The sequence below is a fragment of the Pongo abelii genome, chromosome 12, assembly GCF_028885655.2.
Source record: "Pongo abelii isolate AG06213 chromosome 12, NHGRI_mPonAbe1-v2.0_pri, whole genome shotgun sequence".
NCBI classification, from domain to species: Eukaryota; Metazoa; Chordata; class Mammalia; order Primates; family Hominidae; genus Pongo; species Pongo abelii.
The window spans coordinates 70,206,836-70,215,257 of NC_071997.2; the positions used below are offsets into that span (position 1 = coordinate 70,206,836).

The window sequence follows — 8,422 nt, forward strand, 5'->3', positions numbered from 1 at the left end:
GAGGGGGTGGGAATACGGACAAGACATGGGCGCAGGAACCTTCTGCAGTACTGAAAATGTTTATTTCTTAATCTGAGCGCTTACATACATGAGCTCATGCTTAATATTAACACTTCTCACACTTTACTGCATGTTATACATGAAGTTAAAAAAAATCCTCATCTTATGGACTCCCAGTTTATGCTCTTAACCACTAAACCACCACATGGCACTCCGACAGAACCTAGCCACATGCTAGAATTGATTACCTTGGATTATCAATTTTTTCAAACATTCTGGTAAGCTACGTACATCCTACTCATATCAGAATGAAGACACCCGAACCCTCTGTTTTAAAATGCCACAGAATGAAAAGTAGAAAGTATCAATTTCCTGGCTACCGGGAATTTCCCCCTCTGTAGCCACATCAGAAAATGTTTTTTTTTTAATTTAACTTACAGATGCACAGAAAATAATGTGTAACATTCTTAAAGTTATATATGAAAATATCTAAAGCTAAAATTGCACAAGATACATGTTATGACTCTCAAAAGACATCTGAATTTTTGTTACAAAAATTAAGACAAGGCAAAAAGACAAAGCTGGTGGGCAGAGGTCGTTAATACTCACAGGGCAACACACAGAGGGCAAAAATCTCAACTCTTAAAATTTGTAACAAATAGAAAACTCAGTACAAATAACTTTTTCCAGCAGCAAAGTAATTGTGCCACATAAGCCCTAATAATAAATTCTCCATCAAGTAACAAGTTCTCTTTGCTGAAGCTTTGTTCAGCCTGGCAAAGCCTCCTTACCAGTGAGTGATGATGAAATCATTACATCAATTCTCCCAAAACCTTACCCCACACATACATACACCTCTTATTCAAACAGTAATTGTCTCTCCAGAGAGAGGAATGTATTCATTCTGTAATTTGCAGACATATTTGGCAAGTACATAGGAACAGCAATCCCACCTTAGAGAGTGGAGAAAAAGACAGCTGGGTCCACACCTTTTGGGTGTTTGTGCTGTTTTCTTTACTGGATGCAGCCAGGAAACATTTACCACTTCAGAGTCTAGTTTAATTCATGTTTTAACCTTCTGTACACACCAAAAATACCAAGCAACCAAATGACTTTAGTTTCCCCTGGGCACTTACATAAGAGACCAAAAGGCCTTTATGAGAATCTTTCAGTATGGGTAATATATGTACCACCATCAGGGATGTTGCAATAGATTACACATCACCAAGTATTATCCTAGTTGCAAGATCTCAAGATCTCAATGTTTATAAAAGTAACCATAGGCAGTTATTAATTTTTAAAGTCTCTAACAGACTTTCCAATAAAACCATCAAAAAAATACAGAAAAAGAGAGTCAAATACCACATCCATTAACCAAGTCAGAAAGAATGAAAAGCACCGACCCAGTATGTCAAGAACATCAACAGCTGTGGATCAGCATCCCTAAATTAGGATTTTCATGAAACCCTAGCATTGTTAGAAAACATTTAAAGCTAAGGCCAGGCGCGGTGGCTTACGTCTGTAATCCCAGCACTTTGGGAGGCCGAGGCGGGTGGATCACGAGGTCAGGAGTTCGAGACCAGCCTGGCCAACATAGTGAAACCCTGTCTCTACTAAAGATACAAAAATTAGCCAGGCGTGGAGGTGGATGCCTGTAATCCCAGCTACTGGGGAGGCTGAGGCAGGAGAATCACTTGAATCCAAGAGGCAGAGGTTGCAGTGAGCTGAGATTGCGCCATTGCACTCCAGCCTGGGCGGGAGAGTGAGACTCCATTTCAAAAAAAAAAAGAAAAAAACATTTAAAGGTAAGTTTCAAAGTTTGAGAAACAGAGGATTCACCTTTTCTTTTATCCCTGCATCAGCTGAAAAAGCCCCGCATATTTCTCTCCAGAACATACCAACGATGCCTCACTAATGCAACTATTAAAAAAAAACAAAAAACCACACATCTGAACAGTATAGTGAAAATCAACTATGAATTATCAGTTCCACTTTCCTATTTTTAGCATGACTTTAGTGTGTCAGAAACCTGAAACATGACTTTTAAAACAAGAAATTTTTCAAAACTACAAACCTTCATATATTCAGCCCTTCACCAGAAGCCCAGGAAAAAATTCATAATTTTTGAACAACAAGCAAATCATGTTTATTTTCCTCAAAATACTACTTAGGTTTTAAGAACCTTCTGATGTGCATCTGCCAAATGTGGCTGATTTCAGTCTCAGACAGGCAAATCTAAAAGGCTACTACCACAGGGTTACTGTTTTTGGTAAGGGGAAGTCGATGCCAGGAGGAACTTCTCTATTGATTACAGCAATGACCAGCATTTATTAAGCACTTCTTAGCTCTCCCGGTGCAGTACTAGGAGTTTGGCAAACATCCTATATGTCCTCAGAAATAATCTTGCAGAGCAAACACCACCATCCCCAAAACCAGATGTGTAAAATGAGGCTCAGGTGAAGAATAACTTGCCCAAGATCACTGAATTAAATGTGGCAGAATCAAGTCTAATGAATGGTAAGGGTGAGAACCGGTCAGTTTCACAGAGAATTAGGCCTTCATCATACAAATGCCGTCTGCACAAAAACTAAATGAGAAACAGTGAACCCTTGCTGTAGGGAGAAAACGCAATATTCCGAACTAAAAAAGTAGTTTCAAACAGAAGATCTAATGATAAACACATTTGTAAAGTCTGGGCAGGGAGGAAAAGGATTACTGAAATAACTCAAGTACAGCCCTATGGGGCTCCCTCACTTCTGTGTTCTTAAAATCTAATCTAGTTTAAGAGCGCATGGGCTCAAAGTAAAACTCTCCCAAATTCCTCCAGGCTTAACCACCCTCTACTCAAAAGAACCAGGAGCAGGAGTTAGGACAATGGGAAGTGACCGCCCTGCCCTGCCCTGCCGGTCCTCCCTCCGGGTCAGCTGTCAGATCCGCATGGGTGCGACTATGAGCCGGCACCGGAGCCCAGGGACTGGCTCGGCCAGGGTCCCCGCCTTTCCACTCCCAGTCCCGGCCCTGTCGGCCACCTCGTTTACCACCTCCAGAGGCACAAATAATTATACCGGAAGAATATAACAAGTAGAATTCAACAAGTAGAATTCTATATTCACCAACTGTCTTCGCTATCAGATATTATGGTAGGGTTCCAACAAGAAAAGGGCAAAAGAATATGGTTTAATTGTTCTCAACAATCTTTCTGCGAAGTTGGGGTGGCTGAGGCGGCCACGGGGGATACAGCTCAGGCACCTGTGAGCTAAGCCCACTCAACAAACTAACCACCCCTACGTTTTGGGCAGGAGAGCGCCTCCTCGCCAACCCAGGTTACAAATGTACATATTTTTAAAGATGAGCTTTGACGCTGTGACACTTGTGGGGAGTCTCCCGACGGCTCCTCTACTTGATGGGGGTACAGGGAGTTCTGCGGCTCCCCAGCCCCGAGTGTCAAATACCGTGGCCTGGAAATTAACCAGCTGACTCGGTTTATTGCCTCCAGAAGGGTCCGCCTGCCGTGCTGGAGTAGCCACCAGCCCCGCGCCCGCAGCCCCGGCAGGGCCCCCCACGCGCATCTTCCCACGAGCGGTGTCTGGCAGAGTCCGGCTTCAGACGCTCCCTGGCCTGGCAGCACCCACCCCACCCCGCCCCACCCCACCCCCACGACTCGGGCTAGCAGCCTGGTTAATCATTCAACGCAGGCAGCGTGGAATATTTTTTTTAAAGGTCAAAGCGAAAGGTTCTCCGTAAGTTTGGCAGAAACCAGTTTTGGGGGAGCCGGAGACAGAAGTGGCAGAGGTTGGGGGTGGGGAGCGGCTGCCGGCGGCTCTTTGGCTCACAAAACACCTGATCTCCCCATGCGGCACGGGAGGCCGGCGCAGTGCGAGTGTGGGGTGCGGGGGTGCGAGCGAGGAATCACGCGCGCCCCCCTCCCCGAAATGCCCGCGCGCCCCGGATGAGGAGGCCCGGCCCCAGATGCCCCTTGCCAAAGCCTGCATCGCCCCGGCGCCGGATCCCCCGGAAGTTGGGGTGCAGCGGGGAGGGGGAAGGTCCCCGGGCTCCAGGGCGAGGTGGGCACAGAATGGGTTGGGAGGTTCCAAAGCCCCGCAGCGGGCGGTGTCCCTCTCCTCTCCCTCTGGGCTGAGGTTGGGTGGCTGGGACGGCGGGAAGGTAGGGGAGGCTTAAATGCGGCAGGAGCCACCTAGGGACGGCTTCCTCCACCGGGGCGTGGGTACGAAGCCGGAACCGGCGAGGAACCGGGCGGGGGTAGCAGGGTGTCCGGAAGGTGGGGCCGGGAAGCAGGGAGGCGGGAGGGGACTGGTAGAGGGGCCTGGCGGTGAGAGGGCAGCGGGGAGGGAGCCGGCGGAGGTGCTCGGCACCCGGGCCCTACCTTGTCCGGGAGCAGCTCCAGCTCGGCGGGGCGGGGGCAAGGGCGGGAGATCGCGGCCACATCCACGTCCCGGCCGCTCCGCGCGGCTCAGCCCGGCGACCGCCGCAGCTCACGCTCCATGCGCGGCGCCCCGGACGGGCGGCCCGGCGGTGTCGGCGGCAGGGACTGCTCCGGCTCGGCTCTGCTGGCCTCCGGCACTTGTTGCCGCCGCCGCCGCCGCTGCTGAGCCTCACTCCCGGCTCCGGTTCCAGGCGCAGCAGCCGCCGCGGGCGCCCGGCCCCGCCCCGCCCCTGCCCCCCCGCCAATGGGGCCCGGCCCCGCCCCTCACGTCACCGCCCGACGGCCCCGCCCCGCGCCCCAAGTTTTGGGAGGGTTCTCCTCTCCCCGCCCGGTACCAGGACCCACCCGGACCCGCTCTCCCCGCGGCTTCCAGGGACCCTCCAGCCCCCACGCACCCGCCTGCAAAGCTGAGGGTTAAGCTGGGGAAAGGGGGCCTCTAGGAAGGCAACCCCCCTGGAAATGCCTGGCAGCTCCAAAAACACGAATGAAACTCAGCTCCAGCCTCCGCCCCTCCAGTTGTGGGTGGCCCCTCTTGCGGTTCGTCTGAGGCTAGGGGACTAGGCGCATCGCCTAGCGAGACTCCAGTGGCCTTTTCCGTCCAGTTTGTAACCGGAACTAGACCGACCCCGGCCGCCCCATCCAGTGCAGGGGCGGATGAGGAATGGCCCCGCCGGGGAGGCGGGGGAGGGAGGCCTGGGCCACCTTGGGGCCTGACCTTTGCTCTACCTCTTAGGTGCTCACGACCCAGAGTGGTGCCCTGCTTGGTACTGCCACTGGATCCTCCGGCTTATGAAGCCGTCCAGGACAGGAAGGGTGGGAGGTGGTCCTTAGCTCTCTTCGTGGGGTCATGCAGAGTGGTTTCCTCGAGGTTCCACGCCCGTCTCAGGAAGCCAGAAACGCAAGATGCCGGGCGCTCGGCCCGAACGTGTGCCGCGGCCCAAGGGGCAAGGCGGATACCCAGGCGAGGCCTAAAGGGCCGGACTCTGACCGCCCCCTCCGGACACTGCAGGGCTCCGCCGGCCAGAGGCGGCCTTGGCGCCAACCACACCTACCAGCGGGGTCCCCGGGCCCACCGATGCGCCCTCCTAGCCCTTCGCTCCTTCGAGGGGTTCCAAGGTGACTCAGAGACGCAGCTGACACAATTCTGAGGCCCCCAGGTAAGCCTGGCGATACGGGATGGAGAAGTTACCTGGTCTTGAAAGGCCCAGCCCAGCCAGCGAGACCCGCGTGCGCTCCGCGGGGAGGCAAGCCTCACCAGGGACTCACCTGGAAGCGTCCCCGCACCCTGGTCCTTATTTCTGAATCGAAACCGAACCTGGACCCATCTAGATAATTGGACTGAGCAATTAAGGACGCTTCACTCCCAACTGTTGGCATTTTTTCCTAAGGCGCTCGGAGGCGGAATCAGCTGGAAAGGAACATTGCTAAGTAGGAATTTCAGGCACCTGTGAACTGAGCCTACTCAATAATCGGCCCTTTCCCTTAACCAAACTCAGCAAAGGAAGAAAGACCAAGTTGCTGCGGATTCACAGAGCCACGTGGGTGCGGGTCCTCTAGAAACAGGAATTCCGAGTCAGTAGATATGGAAATGTTATGGTTTGCAGTCTTCGGACCATGCTGCTTTCATGCTGTTCACATGATTCTCCTTGGACTGCGACGTAAAGTCCAAGAAACAAGTCGAATGTTTGTATATTCATAGGAAAAACATCTGTAAGGGTGCACACCGACTGTTAACCACGGTTACACGGGGAGGGGAAACAAGGGAGTTACATTTTTTTACTCCATTGACTTTGGATTTTGTATTTTTCCAGTTGTATTTACTTTCATAATTTAGAAAGCTAATAAAACACGTTTAAAGAAACAGAAGCTAGAAATTCTTTAAGAACTCTAGGAAGTAGAGCCCGGGTGCGGTGGCTCACGCCTGTAATCCCAGCACCTTGGGAGGCCGAGGCGGGCGGATCACAAGGTCAGGAGTTCGAGACCTGCCTGGCCAACATGGGGAAACCCCGTTTCTACTAAAAATACAAAAATTAGCCGGGCGTGGTGACATGTACCTGTAATCCCAGCCACTTGGGAGGCTGAGGCAGGAGAATCGCTGGACTAAGGGAGGCGGAGGTTGCAGTAAGCCAAAATCGTGCCACTGTACTCCAGCCTGGGTGACAGAGTGAGACTCTGTCTCAAAAAAAAAAAAAAAGAACTCTAGGGAGTATAAATTAATAAATGAAGTCTATGTCTTCATTCTGTATCAAAATAATATTGAGTCCATGTTCCTGGGTTTAAATAAAGATATCTCTAGGCTGCTGTCTGATATTTAAATGCAGTGATGAGACAAAGCGGACATCTAAGGAAGATTTTCTATGCCATCAGATTGGTATATTGTTTCCATGCATATGTGTCTTCCCTTTACATGCACTCCCTGTAGCCACAGACATGCTTGCAAGGACCGCCAGCCAAGGAGTTTTTAGTAAAGGAACTGCTACAATGTCAGCTGGCAACCAACTAGGAAATTAAGCTTGTGTCCCTCACAGCTGCCCAAGGCTGCCCAGGCCATGAAATTTAAAAATAAGGATATTCTTACGCCGGGCGCGGTGGCTCACGCCTGTAATCCTAGCACCTTGGGAGGCCAAGGTGGGTGGATCACTTGAGGTCAGGAGCTCAAGACCACCCTGGCCAACATGGTAAAACCCCGTCTCTACGAAAAATACAAAAAAATTAGCCAGGTATGGTGGTGGGCACCTGTAGTCCCAGCTACTTGGCAGGCTGAGGCAGGAGAATTGCTTGAACTCGGGAGGTGGAGGTTGCACTAAGCTGTGATGGTGCCACTGCACTCCAGCCTGGGTGACAGAGCAAGACTCCGTCTCAAATAAATAAGGGCATTTTCTCCATGGTGGCTTTAACACAGTTGAGAGTATATCTACAACAGTTACCTTGTGTCTTTTGGGGAGTAACTCAATGCTAGATTCCACATCGCTTGGCTATAGTCCCTACTGTTAGGTTGGGACCCAGGTCCATCATCAGTAGGCAGAGATGTGTTATTCACTTATTCAACAAAAATGTGCTGGCCATCCTCTAGATGCAGCACAGGACTAGGCGCTGGAGTGGTGAACATGGCAAACACACTCCCTGCTTGGAGCTCACAGTCTAGCTGGAGAGAGGGGCTTAACAATTAAATGCACTATCAATTAATTACAATTGTCATATGGGCCAAAGGGAGTGCAAGGTGGTGAGATCATTTGCGGAGTCCATGAGGAGTTCCTGGCTGGTTCAGACTATAAAGGAAGAGGTGGTTGAGGAGGAAGTTAGAGAGGCAGGCAGGGGTTAGATCATGCAGGGCCAGTACACCACATTACAGAGATTGGACTTTATCCTGAGACATTTGAAACAAGAGTCATACACTAAATTTTGCATTTTGAAGTAGATCATTCTGACTGCAATGTGAAGAAGGAAAAGGGAAAGGGGAAGAATGGAGTGGAGGGACAGTTAGGAGGCTGTTGCTATAATGTGAGAGGGGCCATTTGTCTAAGCAGTAGAGCAAATGTAGAGAAGTAGACACCAACAAGACTTGTTAATTGCTTAGGGGGGATGAATCAAGGAAAACTCCCAGATCTCTGCTTCTTTAACCAGATGGATGGTGGTGCCATTTTCTGAGTTGGAGAACCCTCTCAAGGTTCAAATTTGGTCAAAGTAGGTTTGAGGTGCCTGTGAGATGTCCGGGTGGAGATGTTGAACAGGTGGTTGGCTGCAGGGTCTGGTGCTCTGAAGAGAGGCTGGGGCTGGAATAGCTGGTGTGGCAGTGGTAATGAAGTCACCAGAGGCATGTGGGCTCCTATGAGACTGTACAATTAGATCAGAAGAGGACCTACCACTGAGCCTTGAGGAACTCTTATCTAAGGGCCAGACAGAGGCAAACCTCTGGCAGAGGAGGTGGAAGAGCAGCTAGAGAGGCAGGAAGAAAACCAGGAGCTTGGCCGGGTGCAG

General features: G+C 50.9%; 1 protein-coding gene across 1 annotated transcript in view; it reads right to left on the minus strand.

The window, feature by feature from the left end:
* Positions 1-4,678, minus strand: part of B3GNT2 (UDP-GlcNAc:betaGal beta-1,3-N-acetylglucosaminyltransferase 2) — a 28,696-nt gene extending 24,018 nt beyond the window's left edge. The window contains exon 1 of the mRNA XM_024242799.3: positions 4,385-4,678. The gene's annotated coding sequence lies outside the window, so the exon portion shown is untranslated. The remainder of the gene's footprint in view (positions 1-4,384) is intronic.
* Positions 4,679-8,422: the final 3,744 nt, after the last annotated feature.